We start from the raw sequence: 23187 nt of genomic DNA on the forward strand, positions 1-23187 counted from the left end.
AAAAATTATTTGCGGTGCTGATATGGATTTTCTCCCTATCTGAATATACAAAGTATTATATGTTATATTGACATTCGGGCTAAATCTTTCCCTTATAAGGGGTTTGACATAAATAGCTTTTATTATGTAACTCTTCAATACAAGGGATACAACGCATTTCTTAAAGGTCCCAGCTGCTATTGTTATCGTTCGAGACATAAAATTGGAATCCCAACGTCCAATATCAAGTTTGAGCGCAAACCCTATAAAATCTATCTTGTCAGAATGTGCCAGAACCTCTAAGCCCTTCTCAGCTCAACAAATTGCAGCTGCCGCTCTGCCCTCGAGGGAGAGCCTCGACTTTGCGTGTGGCGCATTCACAGCAAACCGGTCCTGGTTCTCGCCCTGCCGCCGGGGCTGGCCGGGGGAAGGCGTAGGTTTAGATTAGCCGTGTCCTCTGCCGCTTGACAGGGTGACACGGGTCTGCAGGGCCGAGCCCGGGGCCTGGAGATAGGACCAGCCAGCAGGAATGCAGGGAATGTTTTTCTTCGGACTCTATCGAGGCACACAGACCGTGGGGATTCTGTCTGTGGTGACAGCCTTAACATTTACCAGAGCCCGGGACGCCGCTGTAGAAATGGCATTGCCCACCCCGAAAGTGAGAAGGTAACGTTTATTTTTGTATTTTTTTCCTCTCTCTCCCATATACAGACTGTAGAAAGACCACCAAGCGTGGGCCATTTTTTTTTTCCACCATGATGTACAAGTCACATTTGTTAATCAAAAAAAAAGTACCCGGGGTCATCCACCTAGACTTTTTTTTTTTTTTTTCTTCTTCTTCTTCTTAAACAGGAAACGGGTTTCAGATGTTTATATGTTAAAAAGTAAGGCTACTAATCTGTTTAGCCATTTACCAGATCCCGGCGAACTCCCCCCTACATGTTAATGTTCAGACTCCATAGAATGACGTTCATTTTATCCCGCTCGTAATTGAGAATGAAAAAACAAAATCTTTCAAGAGTCACCTGCTTTTTGGGGACGGTTCCAGGAGAGGTTAAAATAAACGAATCTGGTGGTTTAGTGAAACCGTGCTTGTGGGGGCCATGGCCAACGTGTCCGCGTTTGAAAATTCAACTTTCTCAGGCAATTCTTTACAACAGACCGCGGTCACATGCGTTTTCGTGTATCTGTGGAGACATCCTATTTAGACTCAGGACAGAGGTTTCCAAAGACACACAGTTAGGAAATCTGCAGCGAAGGCAAAAAGCTGTTCTTTTAAAACACCCGACCTTTTTCTTCGAATCCGCACGACATTTTCCATGGCGCTTCTCGATACTAGGCTGTAAATGGTAACGGACAAAAACCGTTTTCCCAGGGAGTCCACGGTCACTTGAAAGGATTTCGGCCTGATGTGTAGAAATCAAGATTTTTGTTTTATGGCTGGAATTTTCTTTTTCTCGCCCCAGGGCTGATCACTTGAAACAGTCTCACTGCTGGTGAGAACGTGGCCGTTTAGTGTGGCAAAATGATGATACTTCTCTGTGGTGGGAGGTTCGTGTATTTACAATCCGGGAGAAAGGAGCACAAACAGGGGAAGTTTGAATGCTTTTTTGGTGAATTTGTGAGTGTGCGAATCACTGGCTGAAAAGGCTGTTTTAAATGTAGGGCTCAAAACAGAAGGAATTGTATCATTTGTGAAACCTGGGTCTGACGGCCCCTACTCTTTATCCGTCTGTGTTTGACCCAATGTTTTCCGTCTGCAGATTGTGTAAGGAGGAAAACTGTGGCTTCTGGAGGCGTTTTTGTCAAGGAGAGAGAAATAGTAAATTGAAATGAGCTCTTAAAAGCAGCCCAGTATCCCTGAATCGGCGAGAAGGGTATTTGTAAAAATTAAAACATAGGCAAAGAATCATTCTCAATTCCTCTGCGAGCATCCTTGCCTGCCTCCATGCCAATATATATACATTGATATAATATTCTGTGAGGCAAAAATACAGTTGTTTGCTTTTTCACCAGACTTATCAGAAGTGGCTGGAGAACAGATGAGTATAAGTGTAAAAATAGACGCGTAATCGATGTCCAAGCTCCTTTCCAGTGAGGATGGGAGGGATCGGATTAAACACAAAATGCGTATTTTTCTGGCAAAGAAAAAAAGCCATTTTGATTGCTTGGGGCATGTTTTAATCACGGCTGCTCCAGGATGGGTGTTAGGACCTCCTGGCGCAAACCCAGTGACAAACACTAACAATCGTGCCGGCACTGAATGTGAGCAGAAGTCGAGGAAAGCGGCAGAGCCTTCTGTCGCGTGGGTCCCTCTAAGTGTAAGCACCCTAGCCGAGGCTGGTCCACGCAGAGCAAACCCCCACCAACCCCAGCTCGCTCTCCAGAACGTGTCTGCCGTACCCAAGGTCCCGGAATCTCGCCCAAGAAAAGAGCAGCTTCAGGGGCCCTTTGGCAAGCACCAGGGGGCTAAAAAGGGCAGAGAGGAAGCCTGGGACGACATCTACGCAGCGTCCAAGAGGCCAAAGAGTCAACGGACAGAAGAAGACACTACTCTGATGAGGGGGCACAGACCCCGTGCCGGGAAATTTCCCGCGTGGGGCAGGACGCAGGGCATCGGGTTGGGGCTTCCTCGGCCGGCCTGTGTGACCATCACAGGAGACGACCCACTTTGGCTCAGTGCTTTTTTTTTTTTTTGACCGTCTCTCTGGGCCCTGGATCGCCAGGAACAGAAAAATGCCAAAGTCTGCAAATGCAGGGCAATCGCCGTGTCAGCCCGGAGCTGAGATGTTTCCCAAACGAACACCTGGACGGCGTAAATCACCCCGGCGGTAAACACTTCAGGCCGGCGCAGGCCGCAGGCTGGCGGGCGGCACCCTCCCACCCGGCCGGGGTCCATAAACCAGGCGCTGGCCCGCAATCATAAACGTCCCTCTCACTGAGAAAGACCCCTCCCAGGATGGGAGCAGAGCCCCTTCGCAGAGGCCACGCAGATAACCGACTGCCCTCGCCGCTGGCCGGCTTACCCTGGGCTGGTATCCGGAGCACAGTCAGAGGTCTGTGTCGTTACGGATGGCCAGGCCCACGGGCCTCAAGGTGGCCGTTTTCAAAGGCAGTGTGCAAAGGTAAGACCTAAAAAATAAACAAACAAAAGTCTTGTGTTTTAAACATTGACAATAAAATCTGAAAGACAGCGACAGTAATAACCGAAACGTTTCTGTGGAGGGTCCCCAAAGTTAGTAGAAATCCAAGTGTCCTTCCCTCCTTTAAAACATAGCGAATTAAGACGTTAAATCTTCTCCGTGCTATCCTGGAATCCCCGACCCTTGACGGACGACCCTGCATCTGGCGTAAGCGATGGTTATAAAGATCCCTGAACGGGGGGAAGCGGATGGCGGAGGACAGAACACATCACCCGAAAGGTCACCTCCTCGGGAATTGCCTTACATTCTGATGCTCTCCTTTAAGAAGAGAAATCTCTCCTTATAATTATGTGCTTAGGGGGAGTCTTTTAAACGACACGTTCCTCCGTCAACGGCACAGTTGTCCGCTTTGTAAAAGCGGCCTGCGGCGTAGGCTTTTTATGGCGCTGTTCGTTTCTCCCCACGGCCCGGACCAGAGACGCAGAGGGAACCCGAGAGCAGTTCCCCTGCCTCCGGGATCAACTCTGCACCAAAGAAAAATAACCCGGAGAAATTATTCCTCAGCCAGGAACGAAGGAGGCCAGGATCAGATGGTTGCTGATCAGAGCAAATATTTAAACTGGATAAGTCAAGTCGAGCATTATTAAATAAAGCTTGTTTAATATGTCTCAAACAGAAAATGTCTTTTGAGGAGGGTTTTAGACGTGGGACTAGAAATCTGGCTGGGTGCATGTCTTGAGGCTTAATTGGTGTGCCCGGGATTTGTGTTCTGCAGACAGAAGCACGCTGTTCCTCCATGAGTTGGGGTCCCCGCCCCCCTCCCCTGCCCGCCGCCCCGTCGTCCTAAAACGAAAGCAGGAAAGGTCTTAGGTAGCTGTTGAAAACGGTTAATGCAACACAATGCGCATGAGGCCGCTGACCCACGTTTTCACGTGGATGCATCAGACAAAGTGTAGCCTGGCCACCTTGGGGACGGGGGTGATGGGCCACGGGTGAGATCACCCGTGTGCACAGCCACGTTTTCCCACCACGGTGCAGCGGGCAGCCGCTGACCCGTGCTCCCGCCAAACCTAAAACCACTCTCTGATGGGTTTTACAAGATTTACATTTTTCTGATGTATTTAGAGGACGCCAGATGTCTACATTCAAATGAAAAAAAAAAAGCATTGGGAATATAAGATCCCGCCCCTTCCCCACATTTGCTCGCTCATGACAGACGCCGGGTCTGTGTGCGTGTGCCGGCCAATTCAGAGCCGGGTCTGGGGTCTCCGCAGAGGGTCGGGAGGGGAGTTGGGTGTGTGTGACCAAGGGCGCGTCTTTCTTTCCGGGCCACGTTTTCTCCTTCTGTGAAAAGGGTGGGGGCTGGCCACGTGCTGAGGCTCGTCCCCCCCGCTGAGAGTCTTTGCACTTCTCAGCGACCACCCTCTAGCTCGTTAAAGTCTCCTGACCCGAGGGAAGGAGCACCCGGAACCAGCTCGAAGCCGGACCTCAGAGAGCAGGCTGAGTCCCTCCCGTGCCCCAGCGGACGCGTGTGCCTGGGCGGGGGACTTACCCCTTGTCTTTCTTCCCTCACCCCCAAAGTGATCTTTATATTCACTTAAAGGTTTTCGTTGTCAATGGACTGGACACGGATCGGACGGGGCACCCGGGACCCACAGCCCCCGTCTGATTCATCTGCCTGAGATGTAGTCACGCACATCGTCAGACCCTACGGATTCCCTTCCTAAAAACCCCATGTCGCCCAGGGCCCTTCCTCGGGAAATCTGATTCCCTTTATCCCCAACACGGACAGACGGGCCGTCTACTTTTCGGCTCAGACCCACGGCCTGACCCTTCCGGCTAAGTCACCCTGGGCAGCAGCGTAGGCGGTGAAGGAAAACGTCCGGCAATGCGGCAGCAAAGCCTTGGTGCCGAGACCGTGGGAGCGGTCCGGCACCCCCGGCTGCCGTGCCTGTTCCCGGACAGGTGCCGCTGCCCCCTTCTTAGCGGACACCTGTGCATGCCGCCCGCAGGGACGGTGGCCCCGGCGACGGCCACGGAGCCTCAGGGCAGGACGGCGGGCAGCCCGACAGCGGCTTCTGTGCTCAGCTTTCCGGAGCCCTCGTCAGGCCGGAGGGGACGGGACAGCTGGGAATGCGTTGGTGGGGAGGCGCTCAGAGGGTGGCCTGGACTCTGGGTGGACGGGCAGGGGCCCAGGGGACCGAGGCCAGCGTTGGAGCAGGGCTGCTGTGGAAGAACCCCAAGTGCCGCTCCGGCTGGGTCAGTGAGAGCGGCTGGGGAGCCTGGCCGTCGCTCCCAGCAGGGCAGCGGCAGCCCCTCCACCCCCTGAGCATCAAAGCAGGAAGCCCGGGGGTCTGGAGAGGCACCATCTGCAAGACTGGACGTGTGGCCGGCCTGGGACACGGCGGGGGGAGGGGGTGACGGATGGGCCGGGCGGGAGGGGAGAAGAAAGCTGTGGGGTCAGGGACGTGTGGTGAGGAGCAGAAGGAGGAAAGTCCACTAGGGGCAGGGTCCACCTGCCCTCCCCTCCCCTTCACCGTCTGGCCGCAGCCCGTCCCCTGCTGCTCCCACCCTAAGCCTCCCACCCCGCCCCCTGGCGGCTCTCAACCCTGACTGTCCCTGATGGTCCCCTAGAAAGCTTTGACGGTGCGGAGGCCTGCACCCCCAGAGATCGGGGAGGCCTCAGGCCGGGCGGGGGTCCCCACCAATGTTTTTACTGGCTCCCAGGGGTTCCGTGAACAGTCAGGGACTGAGACCGCTGTCCTGACCCTAAACTTCCAGGTGCAGACTTCTTCTGTGAGCTTCCTCTTGTCTAACTGGACACGGCAGAGGCTTGGCTGTTGGTAACTCGCGCGCTGGAGACGCTGTGTGGACGGTGGGCCAGCCCTGGTCTGGGGATGCAGCATCGGTAAGGATGTCCGCGGCGTGCACACCGGGCTGGGCATCTGGGCGACCGAGGGGCCCCTCGTTAACTTGCACACCCCCACTCCTGGCCCAGGGCCTAGCGTCCAAACTGAAAGAACAGGCAGGTTCTGAGCCCAGAGTGGGACTTCCACAAAGCTCTCTCGAATCTTCGCGTGGCTCTCTCTTCCTTGGTAAAGGTAGCAGGACAAAATAAAAACAAAATTCTAAATTTTTCTGGGAAAAAAAAAAGCAAATCTTGATGAACTGGGACGTACAGCCCAGTTACCTGTTCTAAGTAACCCTGATGTTCCGTTGGCCCCTTGTAAATCGCAAGCCTCCTTCATGAGACTTCGCGTAGAGTATCGACAAGTCCAGACGCCGTCGGGGAGCCTCACGCGGCCTCATTCATGGCAACACCCTATGGGGCGCGTGTTACTTTGTGCCCATTTCGCAGATGGGGTGAGTGGAGGTGACTTCCCTGAAGCACACAGGTAGTTTGTGCCAGAGCTGGGGTGGGAACCCCGTCGGCAGTGCGGGGAAGAGAGGCTGGCGCCACAGCCGGAAGATGGCATGTTATCTCGGAGAGCCTCTCGGACGGTGGCAAAGCAGCAGGCCGGCCCCACCAGCTCTGCTCCTCTCCGTGGGGCGCTCTTGCCTCTGAGGGCCTCCGTTTGCTGCCCCACAAGGTGGGGCTCAGCTGGGGTGGCCCCGCACACGCGCAGCCTGCCCTCCACAGGCAGGAACGCGCGGCCACCTTCCTCCTCCGTCGGGCCTCCCGTGGGGCTGGTGACGGGCTGGGGTCTGTTTGTTCTCAGGGAAGGAAGAACGCTTTCTGGAAATGCCAAGCCTCTCTTTGCCGAGACAAACGTCGGGGCTTGACACAGAAAGAGAGTGAGGCAGGCTCGGGAAGGAGGCAGGAGCTCTGGCTGGCCCTGCGGACCCCCGCCCCTCTGACACGGCTCCGGCCTCCGTGCGAGTGGTGGGAGGGCACGCGGCCCCTCCCTCCGAGGAGATGGGAGCCAGCCCTGTCTCTGCTTCCCCATGGGGCTGTGGCTTCTGCAAAGCCAGGGCCCGGCCAAACTGCCTCCCGCAGCCTCTGACCCCAGAGGCCAGGCCCCCCTCTACTCGGTGGGCCCAGGAGCCTCCCCTATGCCCTCTAAGCCCTGCCCACCTGACCTCAGCTCTGGGACCCCCCCCCCCACCATCTCCAGGCTGTAAAAGGGGGCTCCTCCTGCCTCTGAAGTGTGGCTGTGAGAATTAAGTGAGGCAATGATCCATGCTTGTAAAGGGCCAGCCCAGAGCCTTCCAGAACCTTCCGCAGAGTCACAGCAATAAGAAACAAACAAACAGCCCAAGTGGGTCGCCGGCCCAGAAATAGCTCATCCCCGCACCAACCAGAGGAGGTAGGGACCACCTAGGATGCATTTTTCAGATGCAAATACTGAGGCACGGAGCAGTTAGGAGTTTACCCACGCCTGGAGCGGACATTGGAACCCAGGCGGTCTGGCTGACACTTGACAGATGGGAGCTATGATTATTACTGGGGGGGGGGGGGGTTGATCATTATTTGTTTTTTAAAACACTTTTAATTTGGGGATCAGTACAGACGCACACCCAGTTGTAAGGAATAATTTGGGAAGATCCCTGTATACCTTCTGGCCAGTTTCCCTCAGTGGTGACGCCCTGCATAGCTTCGGCATGAGGTCACAACCGGGATGTGACGTCAGCACAGCCGACCGCATTATTCAGGCCAAAGGGGAGCAGGGCTCCCAGGAAAGTGAGGTGTCTGCTCAGACCCCATGGCCCTCCACTCGGTACCCCTCGCCCTGCCCTCCTTTTCCTTAACATGACCTGACGTTGGCGGGTCTGTTTACACTCCCCCAGAGACGCAAGTTGCGGGAGGTCAGAGATTTGCCCGTGTCGTTCGCTGCTGTATCCCCTGCGTGGAGAACAGTGCCTGTCACGTCCGGCCTTAGTACATAGTTTTGAATGGACGGGTGAGTGAATGATGCTTCCTCACGGGGCCACATGAGCTCCCTTTTAAAGACACCTATAAACTGGGCTCAGTGCTCCCGACCTGCAGGGTGTGGTGACATCAGGGCAACCCGAGACCTGTCGAGAGTCTAGCCCTTGGTGTCCAGGGGAGTCTCGGCACGGTGGCTGGGGCTGTGCTCCCTCTCCTACCCGGGGAAGCTTCCCCCTGCCCCTCCAGCCTGTGTCGCTGACCTGACCGTTCTGGGAGTCTCACTGCCGCCCTCCCTCCGGGGTCTCTGGGGTTTGTCAGGCCCTGTAAAGGGCCTGTGATCTTTCAACAGTTAGAGCATCGCCAATAAGAGGTTTGCTTTGCGGCACTTGAAGGAGGAGGGCTTTCTGGAGGGTGGCACGGGTCTTAAGTACCCTGAAGTCTGCTAATTCGGCTGGCTTGGAATAACAGACATTTAACACCTTCCATTGTTCTGGGCCTGGGCCCCAGAGCCCTGCTGGGACTGGGGGCCGCCGGTTCCTCGGGTTCACAGGGGAGGCCGCCCTCCTCAGCACCAGGTCTGAGACCCGGTCTCCGCCTAGCAAGCTTACCAAACCCAAGGGATCTCCACACCCCACACCTGCCTCCTTGGAGGAGGAAGCTGGCCGTGGGATCTTGTAGTGTCAACAGCCCCTTAAGCGATAATCCTAGACGTACTTGCCCCTCATGCCTTTTCTTATATTTGCCGTTTCAGTTTCTGACGAGCGGGGGATCTGAAAACCACCACATTTCTTCCTATTGTAAAGTAAGTGTCTTATGTTTATTATAAAACAAAACATTCAGTATAGAAAGTTGATTAAGAAAGGGAAACACTTAAGGAATAATTTCTTGATTATCCATAACCCTGCCATTTGGGGATTAGCCACTTTACGCATTTTGCTGTATTTTCTCTCTCTTTCTCTCCGTTTATGTGTATGTGTATAACACAGTTAGAATGAAATAATTTTAGATCCTGTTTTCCCCATAACCACTGTATCATGAAATGTTTCTGTTCCTTTAAAATATCATTTGGGAACATGTATATTTAAAAATAATTGTCTTTTAACGTTTATTTATTTTTGAGAGAGAGAGAGAGAGACAGAGCACGAGTGGGGGAGGGGCAGAGAGAGAGGGAGACACAGAATCTGAAACAGGCTCCAGGCTCCGAGCCGTCAGCCCAGAGCCCGACGCGGGGCTCGAACCCCCGAACCGCGAGATCGGGACCTGAGCCCAAGTCGGACGCCCAACCGACGGAGCCGCCCAGGCACCCCAGAACATGTACATTTTAAAACTGAAACACCGAACCCTGTTGTGGACCCCAAAGAAGATGCTTCTGCATAGTGAGCAGAAACGCCAAGACAGGACGCAGCCCGTCCTACTCCTGACCGACACGGGGGCTGCTGCTGGACGGGCACCTTCGTACACGAGGATGCGGATGCAGATCCTTGGACGCGAGTCGTGTGTGTGTGTGTGTTTCCTGCGGGAACTTCCCGGTGCAGGAGCCACAGCTCAGGGGGTGTGGACGCTTCTAAGCTCCTGCGTGTATACTGACAAAGCCACCGCGTGGAGAGGCTGTAAATTCACGGGCCCGTCCCCCAGCTGTGCACGCAAGCGCCTGTATCTTTCCACCTTGGTGTTCAGACCTTTGCCTTGTTCTTTTGTTTTTTGGTTTTTGGCTTTGCTAATTTAAGGAGCCAGGACTTGGAGTCACCACTGTGGTTCTGAGACACCTGACTTCACTTCTGAACACCTTCATCTGGTCCATTAGCTGCCACACTGGGAGACAGCAACTGCGGGGTGTTATGGGAACGGGGAGGCCGGCTCTCCGTCTGTGAGAGCGTCGATTCCCTTTGCAGAGCTCAGGCATGGGGACAGGGGCCACCCCTCTGAACAGCTATCAATCGTGGCTGCCTGTGGGGAACTTGCTGGAGAGGCCAGCCCGGGGAAACTGGGGCCGGAGGAAGGGGGCACAGAGACTTCTCGTGAGATTGTAGGTGGGAAGGATGGCTTGCAAACTCACCCCCTGTGGCTGAAAGAAGCTTGCCGTAAGGAGCCTGCCCCTTTTAAAAAGCAAACACAAGAAATGGACCCTTTGAAGGGTCTGAACCCATGACATTCGGCACATTCACGGCATCGTGCAGTCGCCTCCTCTGTGTGGTCCCCGGACATCTCTGTCGTCCCCAAAGACACCAGGCCCGTTCGCACTCCCCGCTCTCCGTAGGCCGGCCTGGAACGGCACGTCCGCCCTCCGTCTCCCTCACTTGCCTCTTTGGGATATTTCACGGAAGCGGAGCCCCACGGCCTTTGTGTCTCCCTGCCCCCCGCATCACCGTTCCCAGCTGCTGCCCGCCGTGCCCGGGGCTCGTACGGCTGGGCGATAGGCCACCGCCTGGACGGACCGCGGTCTGTCCATCCAGTCCCCCGCTGACGGACACTTGAACTGTTCGCAGCTTTGGGTTACGTCCGCAGCAGTGGGATTGCGGATCTCACGGACACTCCGGATTTAACTTTCTGAGGAGCTGTCGGACGGTTTTCCACAGCCCCGCCCCTTCCACGTTCCCACCAGCAGGGCAGGGGGGGTCCGATCTGTGTACAGAGGGAGAGATAACGGCTTATTCCAACAGCATCTTCCGGAGGCGCCGTCCTGCCTTCTTGGTCCACGTAACAATCCCAGCGTGGCACTCCCGTGCTGTCACCTGGCCGGCGGTCTATTTGAGACCCTTGGCAGGCCACAGCCCCCTTAACGTTCTGATGCCTCCACGTCCTGGCTATGCCTCCGCCCCTCCCGCCTCAGTTTCCTCCCTTAGGAAACGACAGCCCCGTGCCAGGCGTGTGGTGGCGCCTCGTAATGACGAGCCGTGAGGTCCCATCCAGGAGGCGCGTGGGGGGCCGTCAGAGGCCGACCGAGGGACCCCCGAGCCTGTGCGGTTTCACCAACTCACTACGTTGCCATCGATAATGCGAAACAGACGATTAGAACCACATCTGAGCACGACTGACAAGTGCCTCTAATACATACAGAGATGGCCAGAGGGGGTGGGTCTGAGCCAGGCTGGTTCCAGTGTCCCTGTGACAGAGAGGACGGTGTGGCCGTCAGGGGGGACCGGATGCCCCACCTCTGTGGCCTAGCAGGCTCCGTATAAAACCTTCAAGGGCTAAATAAATGCAGTAATTTACAGAGAAGAGGCCTCCCAGGGCTGCCTCTGGCAGTGAGGCCTGAGGACCAGGCCAGCATCTGTCTTCTCGGGTGACGTGTTCCTGTCAACAGTCACCCTAGCGGGAACAGGACCCAGCAAGACAGTGTGGCACCCTCCCTCCCGCTCTGTGTTCTTCTTGGTGGTGAAGGGGAGGGGGCAGCTGCAGGGCTGCAGGGCTGCAGGGCTGCAGGGCTGCAGGGCTGCAGGGCGTCAGGGGAGGGCAGGAGAGGGCAGGAGAGGGAAGGAGAGGGAAGAGGGAGGGCAGTGCTGCAGGACAGGGAAGGGCAGGGGGAGGGCAGGGGAGGGCAGGGCTGTAGGACAGGGAAGGGCAGGGGAGGGCAGTGCTGCAGGGCTGCAGGGCAGGGGAGGGCAGGGGAGGGCAGGGCTGCAGGACAGGGGAGGGCAGGGAGAAGGCAAGGGAGGGCAGGGCTGCAGGGCAGGGAGGGCTCAGTTCTCTCTCCCCAGTTGTCCTGGCTCCCTGAGGCCTACGGGATCAGAGCCGAGTCCCCCGGAAGTCCAGACTCCCTCAGGGACGCAGGGCTGAGTGTGGCGCAAAGCCTCGCAGGCCCAGAGCGAGCAGGATGGGAGTCTGGACCCGCAGTCCAGGCAGGTGGGCTTCCAAGGAGCGCGGGGCACACGCCCTGGCCTTGCACGGAGGTCCGGTTCTAGAGCATGCTCTTTTCAGCACTCTGTGATCTCGGGCAAATCTCACATCTCTCCAAGGGGTACATTTGTTTCCATTTTATCTTTGTGTCTGAGAGAGAGAGAGAGAGAGAGTGCGCTAGCAGGGGAGGGGGACAGGGTGGGGGGAGAGAGAATCTTAAGCAGGGCCCACGATGAGCCGGGCTCGGTCCCACAACCCTGGGATCGTGGCCTGAGCGCAAATCAAGAGTCGACGCTTAACCAACTGAGCCACCCAGGTGCCCCAAGGGACCCATTTTTATCTACAAGACGAAGACGTAGCAATTTTCACCGGCCAGGGTGGTGAAATGAAACAAACACAACGTTCGTTGATAGGCATAACTAATTTCGCGGATGTGAAAAGGGGGCGTGTTTGGCCAGCGGCGTCCAATGCAAATATAACTCAAGCCACACACGTAATTTAAAATTTTCTAGCGACCGCGGTAAAAAAGATGTAGAAAGAAACAGGCGGAACTGATTTTAAAATACCTTCACCCAGTATACCCAACACGTTATCCTGCAATTAATGGGAAGATGGAGATATTTAAAATTCCTGTACACTGACTCTTCAAAACATGGCAGCACATCTCAGTTCAGACCAGCCACGCTGCCAGGGCTCAGGAGCCACGTGCGGCTGTGCAGTGTGTGTCTAGAACCATCCTATTTCCTGGGCAAGGGGAGTCCCACCCGGGGGGGCGGGGGGTGCCGTCTGCCATATCGCCAGTCTGTCCTGATTGGGCACTGGCTTCCCGAGGGGGGAGACGGTGCAGAGGTGGGGATCAGGTAGGCCCTTGCTCGTTCCACAGCTTTAGGGTTTGATACGTTTGGGGACGGGGGTTAACTTAAACATCTGTTTGCATATAAAGAAGATGCAAATTTTAGCCAGAAGGATGCTCACTGCAGTGTCATCACAACCGGGTGGCTGTGAAATCAGCCAAGTGGCCGCAGAAATCGTCACCTCGAGGTTAACTGGTGACCTGGACAAGGCGGGGGTGGGGGTGGTGGTCAGTGACCGGGGGAGGGCGGAAGCCAGGCGAGTGGGTGAGAAGGCCGGCGATCCCATTTCTGTGTTTTAAGTAAGAAAACCTGGATGGACATCGACCAAAATGTTCACCGTCATCTCCGGCTGGTGGAGCACGGTGGGTTTTTGGCCTCCTCTTTTTTTTTTAATCTGCATGTTCCAATTTTCCTGTAACAAACGGCGTTAGTTGAGGAATATGTAGATTTTCAAAAATAAACGCGATATATTGGAATCGTAATAATTAACCTCCGCTTTCAGGGTGGGTAAAGGGAAAAGGAATCACTGGCCACAGTTGGGGTGAGAAGGGGGGCTCTGATTTCTCTGAGGTTCCATGACACCGAGTGTCTGAAATCCCCACCCGACCCTTCCCCGAGATTCACCCCAACTTACTCGGTCCTCCGCGGGCATCCTGTTCCTATTAGACCGTAAGCAGCTTCAGGGGCCCGGAGAAGCTTCGCTGAGCATCTACTAAATTCCTGTCCATCTTTATTATTTTTTAATTTTTATTAAAAAATTTTTTTATTAACATTTATTTATTTTTGAGAGACAGAGTAAGACAGAGCACGAGCGGGGTAGGAGCAGAGAGAGAAGGAAACACAGAATCCGAAGCAGGCTCCGGGCTCTGAGCTGTCAGCACAGAGCCGGGCGCGGGGCTCAAACCCACGGACCGTGAGATCATGACCTGACCCGAAGTCGGACACTGAAGCAGCCGAGCCACCCAGGCACCCCCGTCCATCTTTATTAAGATTAACGTTAATCCCGTCCTCCCGACAGCCACAGACAGGAAGGCACTCGCACCGTCCCCAGGTTACAGATGAGGAAGCCACGCATAGCAAGGGTTAAGTAACTGCCCGGGTTCACGCTCCCGGTGAACGACGGTGCCTGGGTTCTGAGGCCAGACCGTCTACCTCTAGACCACATGCCCCTTCTCCTTGACTACACAGACCATGGCCCCTTCCTCTGCACCATGATGTAGACCATGGGCTCCTTCCTCTAAATCACACTTCTGGCTCCTGGCAGGGTGGACTCCATCCATATCTCTGACTCTTCTGTGCCTCCCTGGGGGTCCCAGCTTCGTGGGAGCCCAGTGTTGAACTGACCCTCAGCCGCCGCTGACCCACTGCAGCAAGAGCAAAATCAAGGGAGTCTTAGGATCAGGACTGGAGGACCTGTAAAAGGAGAGGTCTGAACAGCCAAGAAAATGAGCGTGTGTGTGTGTGTGTGTGTGTGTGTGTGTGTGTGTGTGTGTAGGCTGTGCGGGTATATTTTCGTGGGGTGGGAGCTGGAGAGGGGGCTGTTTAGTTTAGGCAAAGGCTCGAGCTGGTCCTTGCTGTTAGCAGGAAGCCCAAACGGGGGGCCAGGGAAAGACCCCAGGGATGCCGCGCGCCTCGGGCAACCGCGTTCCTCCCTTCTCATACCCAGGTCTTGTACGCTCCCAAGAATTTGCAGGACACCGTGCCGTGCGGGCGCTGTGCTGGCCCAGGGTGCCTGGTAAGGACAGCCAACACTGACAGGGCCCCCCGGGAGCCGTCAGGAGCGGGCGCGTCTGAAGAACGTCACCTCCGCTAACCGCTGCAACGCCCTCACCTGCCCCCTGAGCTCCCAGCCCTGGCTGTCCCCAGGGCACCGAGGTGTGTGGCCAGAGTTCCACCTCCAGCACGCACAGAGTGGCCGGTGAGTGCCGCCTCGCCTCAGCGGCTCCGCAGACTGCCTCCCAGGGAGAAGCAGGCCTTTGTGGGAGACGATGGGCTCCCTTTAAGGAAGAGACCCCGGGAGCCTTAAGACATGCTGCTTCCCCGGGCCGCCCGGACGTTCTGATCTCACTGGTCTGGGCGGGACCCAGGATCAGTCTGGGTTTTGTGTTTGTTTTTGGATCAACTCGGGTGATTCTCTAACCCTTTGCCACTCAGCGGGCGTCCCTGTCACAAGAGTCCCGCTGGGTTTAATGCCCAGTGTCACTGTCTTGAAATTCATCACTGTTGAGCGGGGAGGGGCCTGGGGCTTCCTTTCGGCCCTGGGCCCCCGGGGCTTATGCAGCCCCGCCTGGAGGGTTCTTCCTCCCACAGACCCAGGCTCCCAACTCACCACCTGAGGCCGGCCTGGGCTTTCTGGATGTTGTAAAATACAGATGGCGGCTTGTGGCGGCCCAGGTTATATAACACGAGGTAATCAATCCGACGAGTAAACACAGCGCAGACAATCAAAACCAGCCACAGTGCAAAACTGGGCAGAAGGCTGAGAGGCCGTGAGAGGCGGGGACAGGACGGAGGGCAGGACCAAGGACAGGACCGAGGGCCGCACCTCACCTGGGGCCTGACCCCCGCCCTCAGGGTTTGCTCCTTCACAGGGCTGATGGCGGTGCACCTCACCGATGCCTCCCCTCGCCTCTCCCTGCCCGGATGGTCTCTCTCCCTCCTCTGCTCCGCCAAGCTCCCCATTCCCTATAACCACCCGTGGTGGTGGTGGGGGGGGGGCTGCTGGATGGTCCCCCAAAGTATGTCTACATTCTAATCCCTGCACCCTGTGGATGGGGCCTTGTTTGGAGAAAGGGTCTTTGCAGATGTGATTAGGTTAAGAATTGCAGAGGAGACCATCCTGAATGCTCTCCCTAGACCAGAGGGGAGGAGAGGCTGTGGAGGACAGGGACAGAAGAGGAGGGACTCGGTCACAAGCTGAGGGACGCCTGGACCCCTAGGGACTGGAAGAGGCGGGAAGGATCCTCCCCTCCAGCCTTTGGAGCGAGGCCCTGTGACACCGTGAATTGGGGCCTTCGGGCCTCCCAAACTGGGAGAGAATAAATTGTTGTTGCTCTAATCACCTGGTTGGTGGCAATTATTTATGGCAGCGCCATCCAACTTCCTCTCTGCTTTGTTTTGTGCCAGCTTCGTGAGCTCTCCCCCGCCTGCTGTAAGCCGGGCGAGGCTCTGTGCGTGTGCGTGCTGCTCACGGCCGTGGCCCCAGTGCCTTTACAGCGACAACCGGAGTCTCCGGGCCCCAGGGAGCGAGCAGCATTGCTCTGGTCCTCAAAGTGACCTGTGGGGCAGCAAACTGCCAGCAAAGCCCGGACCTCAGCTGCAGGCAGCCCGATGACTCCCGGGAGGGGTCCGCTCCTCTGACTCACACCCGGAGACCCTCACCCCAACCGCGAGCGCCCCAAGCCCTTGCCTTCCCAGCTGCCCAGCGTGCTCCCCCTTACGGGGGCCCCAGGACGTGATGCTCAAGTAGATGCCCACGCCGGTCTCTGCGTCTTAATTTAGATCATCCTGATGGATGGTTGTCCTGCCGACCATCTTCTTCGAGCCCCTCCCGATTCAGTCCTCCCTTCCCTGGCGGCCGACCTGCCTGGACTCCATCGTCCCACCCTGGCCTGTGCTCCCGGCTGGAGCTGGCAGCGGGGGCTCCGTGGACCACAGGACAGTGAGGGGAGGGAGGCTGGGTGCTCTCTGCTCCCTCCCCGCTGGGCCACCTCCACCTGGCGGGCGGTGTCCCCTACCTGAGGTCACAGCTCCCGTTGGGGTCCTCTCCATGTGGACACCCTGCCATGATGTCACCTGTGTCCCCTCATCCCTACAGTCCCCTGCTGCTGCCTCCCATCCCTCCCCCAGGTCCACAGACCTTGCCCACACCTTGCAAATGTTGCTGTTGTTAAAGCCCCTTCAATTTATTTTTTGTTTAAGTTTATTTGTTTATTTTGAGACAGACAGCCAGAGAGAATCCCAAGCAGGCTTCGTGCTGTCAGCATAGAGCCCGACGTGGGGCTCAAACCCATGAACCGTGAGATCGTGACCTGAGCCGAAATCAAGAGTCGGATGCTTCACCGACTGAGCCAGCCAGGTGCCCCCAAACCCCTTCAATTTAAAACCCAGTTCGAGCGGCTGTTTATTTCCAGCCCAGCGAGACCAGGACTGATCCCGTGTCCCTAACCGGGCTATTACCGGTTACCCGCTGTCCACGCACCTGACGCCTACTGGAAGGTGGGGTTCTGCGCCCAGCTTACACCTCGGAGGAGACACTCCCCGCTGGAACACGGGCTCGGGGAGCCCAGGGGCTTCATCTTCCTTTTCCTGGAATTCCTGCTGAGATCATGGCAGAGTCGCCCCTAGTCGTACGAGAGGGTCCAGGGAGGTGGATCCCCCAGGGGTAACGTTTTGCAAAACGGCCGTACGAAGGTGCCAGCGGCGTCTCAATGCTGACGTCACCCCCCTGGTCACTCACATCACTGTCAGATCTACCCGTGGTCGTGCGCGCGTGTGAGCTCACGTGTGTGCATGACGTGGGTTGTGGGACGTGGGTCCTCCGCACGCGGTCGTGGCTCGGCACGTTTCCCTCAGCACCCGGAAGCTGTTAATCTGATTTCTCTGGAATTTTTATTCTAACCTGATTTCTTCAAGAGCCTCTTAAGACCTTATTTTGCGACGACTTTCCTCCCACTGCCAGAACCATGCCTGGCACGTGACAGAGACTCAAACGCCTTTACTGGCTGAGCGTCGGGTGCGTTTCGTCCTCAGGAGCCCCCGTTTGCGCGGACGGGGAAGCGGGGCTCAGGGCTGGGCTCACGCTCGGGGTCTTGAGGCCCCGGGGGCCGCAGTCTGGCTCGTGCTGTCCCTGCTGCACCCCGAGGGGCGGCACGGAGGGCATCTGGATGCACGGGGTCCCGGGCACCCCTGTTCAACCTCGGCGTCTTCCCCTCCGTCTGCGGGTCGTCCTTCCCACAGCTGTGCCGGGCGGCCGTCCTCCGAGCCCGTCCAAGGCCGATAAAAAGTGCCGGGCAGGACGCGGCGGAGCCTGGAGCCTGGCCGGCCTGATAACTGGCTTCGCTTTGATGTTTTTCAAGTTCAGAACGGACCCCGGGCCCCTTGGCCAGCGTTGCATGCTTGTTTATTTTTGTCGCCGTGTAGGCTTGTGTGATTTCCCCTTCCCAAGTGGGACAGCTATCATTATTGCTGTCATTACCCTATTGGAAACGTTGCTAAAGGCACTCTCCCGCTCCACCCCACCCCTCCTTCCAAGCGCCTGAGGAAGACCACCCACGACGTCAGACCTTCCCTCCATTTAATTTTAGTCTCAGGATGTAAGTTTGCAATTTCATCACAAAAAAAAAAAAAAAAAAAAACAACCCAAAACCCGAAACGAGACTGGTTTTCCTACCCCAGACCTGCGGACCGTCCCTCCCTGACAGGCGGGCTCAGGAGCTGCCCGAGAGTCCCCAAGAACGGCGAGCTTTCAGGGCACGGGGACCCGGGAACGGTTTCGCAAGAAAACACGGAATACTGTCCTAAGTTACGTTCCAAATGCGTTAGATCAGAAAAAGACCGCTAAGCTGTGTTCTTCTCATAAATACCAGTGAATTAGTCAGAGGGCACGGGGAGTGCAGGGCACAGGAGAACCCACCACTTCCTCTCTGAGAGCACCCTGGGTCGGAATGTTCTAGATATTCAGGACACAGCTGCAAAGACCCTCACGGTAACTCTGAGATCCCCTGGCAGGGTTTCCCAGCACGCTGCCCACCTGAACACAAGGTTTGTGTTTTATTTTCTTCCTTTCTTTCCTTTCTTACTTATTCTTTGTCCTCGTAAGTCCACGTCTGAAACACACGCGGAGTCCGTGTGCACTCGCGCACGCACGCACGCGCACACACCCCCTGGGTGTTTCCCTCCCTCCGCTCCCAGCAGATTTCCTTTCTCAGCCTCTTGGAAAATGTTGGAATGGGGTTTGACCGGAATGAGATTCAAATGGGCGATTTGGCCCAGGGATCTCGCAGGCTCCCACAACCCAGGTTTCTTTTCTTTGTCATATTCCCTGTCTCCTTTTATGGTTTGTTTCTTCCTTCGGAGCAGTAAAATAAATGTTTTCTCATCTACCTTCTGGGAGCACACTGGGGGAGAGGGATAAGCCTGTGTGTCAACCAACACCTACAGCCACGGTTTGGGGGTGAAAATGTTTTAGTTAAAGGAAAGGCCGTAGAAAGGAGTCTCAATCTATAAAACAATGCTTTAGCTCATCTTCAGTGAAGGAAAACCAAATTCTAACCACAGTGAGGCTGTTTTTCCAGTATCTCAGGGGCGCTAGGTGTGACCACACACTATGCGCCCTACAAAACCTGGGGGGGGGGCACCGTTCACCTGGGCGCAGTGCTTTGCCGTGGACTAAATGAGCAGTGTGTGTGCTAGAGTGAGGGTCAGGGGCTCTCACATGTAGCTGGCTGCAGCGGATGCAGGGCAAGCTGTTTGGAAAGACATATGACGGTCGCTACCAAAATTTCGCATATGCACTTTCTCCCGGACCCTGCAATTCCACTCTTTGGGGGTTTGCCCCACCATGAGAGGGCGCGTGCACTTTCAGAAGCCTGCAGGCACTGCGTGCGGGAGCAGAAGCCTGGACACAACCTAGACGTTCATGCACCGGGGGTGAGTCAGTGAACCGGCATCTATCCCGAAAAGGACGGGTGCAGCCTTCAGAATAAAGAGGCAGATTCACAAAGGCAGTGATCCCTGGGACACGTCGCTCAGTGGGGGCCTCGGAGTGTGGAAGAGTCTGCATGCCGTCTGCTTCCCCCCCGCCCCCCGCCTTCCCCCATGAGCTGGGTGGTGTCAGGCACCTTGTTTAACCTTCTTTGCCTCACTTTGTCCAACCGTAAAGTGGGGGTGATAACGGCACCCACCCTGCAGGGCTCTGGAGAAGGTTTCGCAAATCAGTATGTGTAGAACGTTTAGGACACTGCTTGCACAGAGCACGGGCTGTACAATCATTAGTTATTATTACTTTATCATCACCGTCGGCAGAAAGAGAGCACATGGGCTGAGATAGGCATTGAAAGCCCCTGGAAGGGTAGCCAGAACCACAGGGGCCAGAGACACTGAGAGACTGAGGGCAGGGTCAAGTGGCGGAACACTTACTCCTAACATGTGGCTTTTGAATTTCTGTCAAGAATATTCGTTCTCTACTTTTTCAATACTCTTTATGTTTTTAAGTTTATTCATTTTAAGGGAGGGAGGGAGAGAGCAGGAAGGGCAGAGAGAGGAGGAGAGAGAGGATCCCGCGTAGGCCCCACGCTGTCAGCGCAGAGCCCAATGCAGGGCTCGAACTCACAAACTGTGAGATCGTGACCTGAGCTGAAGTTGGAGGCTGAACCAACCACCTAGGCACCCCTCTTTTTTTCAATGTTTTTGATGAAAATTTGTAAACATGCATAAAGGTTGAAGAGTTGTACAGTGAACATCGATGTGCCTACCCTCTCAGCTCTGAAGTCAGCATGTTGCTGTGCTTGGTTTCCCATCCATCCATCCAACCATCTATCCATGTATCCATCCTTCCATCCAACCATCCAACCATCCATCCGTCCATCCGTCCATCCATCCATCCATCCATCCATCCATCCATCCATCCATCCGTCCATCCGTCCGTCCATCCATCCGTTTGTCCCTCCATCCATCCATCTGTCCATCCAATCATCCATCCATCCATCCATCCATCCGTCCGTCCGTCCATCCGTCCGTCCATCCGTCCATCTGTTTGTCCCTCCATCCATCCATCTGTCCATCCAACCATCCATCCGTCCATCCATCCATCCAACCATCCATCTCTCCATCTCTCCATCCATCTATCCATCCATCCGTCTGTCCATCCCTCCTTTCAAAGTAAATTGCAGATATTAGTGTGCTTCCTCCCAGTTTCTTTTGCATGAATATCAATTCGCTAGAGCCCAGTATTTGTCTATGGGCTTTCTTTTTTGATAAAATGTACAAAGAATCAAATGCACAGGCCTGAAGTGTCCTGTTGGATAATTTTGACGATGCATTCTTTATGAAAAAAAAATAAATTATCTACAAATAAAATGTGGCTGACCAGGAGAGAGAGGCAGAGACAGAGAGAAATGGAGACAAACCAAAATATAGCACTTTCAACCCACAGAGAGGAAAAAAAAAATCATGAAGTCAACATGACAACTTATCTGGTGGAGAGGGATTTACAAGCAATAATGCTTGTCACAGATGAGTTTCAGTTGTGGACTATTTCCATTCCCAAGAAAGCATGTGATTTTGGAACCTCACAGCTCGATCCCCGGGCAGGAAGCAGGCACCAGCCTCCTGGGGTTCCAGTCGAGAGTCTCCCCTGTCTAGCCATGCGGTCTTGGAGAAGGCGCCTGGCTTGACTGGATCCCAGCAGCTGGGAAGGGTGCTGCTTTGGCTTTCTGGGTCTGTGGGAAGAACTTTGAACTAATACACACAGAGTGTTTAGAAGGGCCTCTGGCGTCTAGTGGGTGCTCGGTGGCTGTTGTCTCTTACAATAAATCACCCATCTATCTTTGCTTTCTATTTTTTTCAAAATTGAACTGGAAAGAACCAAACAACCAAGTTTTAAGTTCTTCATCCTTAGGGGAAAAACGTCATCTCTCCCTACAGCTTTGCTGCCCTCCCATCCTCTGCAAAAATCCAGGGAAATGAATCAGCCTGCAGCCTTTTTGCTCTCTAATTCTTTGATTACTACATGATTGCAGCATCCACTCAGGCCGGGGCTAAAAATCGAAAGAAAACAAGAATTCTTGAGTTATTTCCAGATACTGAATCTGACACCACGATCCCTCTCTCAGTTTTGGCAAAACCTACAAAACGAGTGACCAAGAAGGATAAACAAGTTTAGGTAAACACTCTACATACTGATTCATGATTTAAGTCCATCAGTTAACATTTAGCTTCATTTACCACAGTGTTTTAATGTCATTAAGAATGTAACTTCTTAGGAAAACTAAGAAAGTCTGTTTTTAGCCCAGACATGCAATTAAGGGAATTAGTAACGTGATACATCACCCTCAGGAACTGCGATATATGTAAGGAAGCTCGTGCAGCCTTCTAGAAATATGCTCTTGCAGCCGGAGCCAGAGTTCACCAGGTTTCCATCTGAGGGCAGCCGGGAGGGGAAAACAAAATGAAAGAAGGGAGTCGTTGCCCCGGCGCTGAGCGGCAGGAAGAGTGGAGTCGCGAGCGTGTGCAGATGTCCAATAGTCAGAAACTCGGGGTGTGCTCTGGGGAATTAGACGCTTTCCTGTCTGGATCGGAATCACCCTCAAAGCACTCACTGCAGCTTTGCAAGAGGGTCTGTGTGTGAGGCTGGCGAGTGGGTTTCCTGGGGCCCGCGTTGGGAAAAGGAGAGAGGATTTTTTTTTTTTTTTCTTTTCAAGATCCTGAAGGAGAATTCCACTTCTGATGAACTTTGGCATTTACTTAGTTTCTGGAAGCTTGACGCCCGCTAGGTCAGGACTTCTCCTCCTCGGCACTGATGACACTGGGGCCAGATCCGTCTTTGCTGGGGCGTCCTGTGCAGCATTCCACGCTCCCCCACGCCCCCACCGTGCCATGCTGGATGCTCCTGGGGGCGATGCCGCCGTGGAGTGAGAACCACTGCTATCAATGAACCCACTCCTTTTGCAGATGGGGAAACTGAGGCACAAAGGAAGTAAGCTGGAATCAGGCCCAAGATCGCGGCTACCAGGAGGCGGCACAGGGCAGGGGCGATTCAGTCTACAGGGATCCAAGCTCAGGACCGCCACTCAGTGGCTGCACTCAGGGGCAAGGGTCTCAGCTTCCCCAAAGAACCCTTCCTTACAGAGCCCCCCCCCCCCCCACCCAGGGCAACAAGCAGGAGCTGTTCCTAGAGATGGCCGTGGACAGAAGCCATGAGGACAAGCCGTCACAGGGGCCGATTCTAGTGTGTGACATGGGGCAAACCTTCTGACCACTGCACGCTTCAGTCCCTCACCTGTATGATGGGGCTGTCATCCCTAGTGGCCCTCCCCCAGCAGAGTCAAACACAACAGTGAAATGGACTCTCAGCTCAGTGGCCCCCACACAGTCAGGGTCAAGTCTATCCACCATTATTACTGTCATCGAGGTGGCTGTTGGGGCTGGGGGTGGGAGGAATGTAGGCTGGGTCCTGGTGGTCCCAGTGGCTGGTTGGGTCTGAGGGGGCTCAGCTGCTGGTCTGACCAAGGCTGGTCACTCCTTCTCCCCTTCTCTGCTCTTGGGAGCCCATGGCACCGGAGGTACTGCCTGCTGTCTACTAGCCCCATTGCCCTCGGAGCCATCCCTGGGCCCTTCAGCCCTCACACCGCTCCTCCCTCCAAATCCAGGTGGTTGGAGCCTGTCCACAGTTACACTCCGTCTTCCCTTATGCTGCTCTTGTCAGCATGGGCACCTCAGAGCTCCAGCCAGAGCAGACACTGGCCTCTCAGGGCAGCACAGAGGGTGTCCTTGACTGAGTCCC

General features: G+C 55.3%; 2 long non-coding RNA genes across 2 annotated transcripts in view; one reads left to right on the top strand and one right to left on the bottom strand.

Moving 5' to 3' along the window:
* Positions 1-596: 596 nt before the first annotated feature.
* LOC107179693 lies at positions 597-8804 on the top strand. The gene is made up of 4 exons (XR_001510367.2): positions 597-645; positions 5904-6030; positions 7911-8023; positions 8744-8804. It is a non-coding gene; the product is annotated as an uncharacterized LOC107179693 (long non-coding RNA).
* LOC122234167 overlaps positions 644-23187 on the bottom strand; it is a 78352-nt gene continuing 55808 nt past the window's right edge. Inside the window, exon 3 of the long non-coding RNA XR_006211943.1 lies at positions 644-3111. This is a non-coding gene — a long non-coding RNA (uncharacterized LOC122234167). The remainder of the gene's footprint in view (positions 3112-23187) is intronic.

Source organism: Panthera tigris, chromosome E2, assembly GCF_018350195.1.
Source record: "Panthera tigris isolate Pti1 chromosome E2, P.tigris_Pti1_mat1.1, whole genome shotgun sequence".
NCBI classification, from domain to species: domain Eukaryota; kingdom Metazoa; phylum Chordata; class Mammalia; order Carnivora; family Felidae; genus Panthera; species Panthera tigris.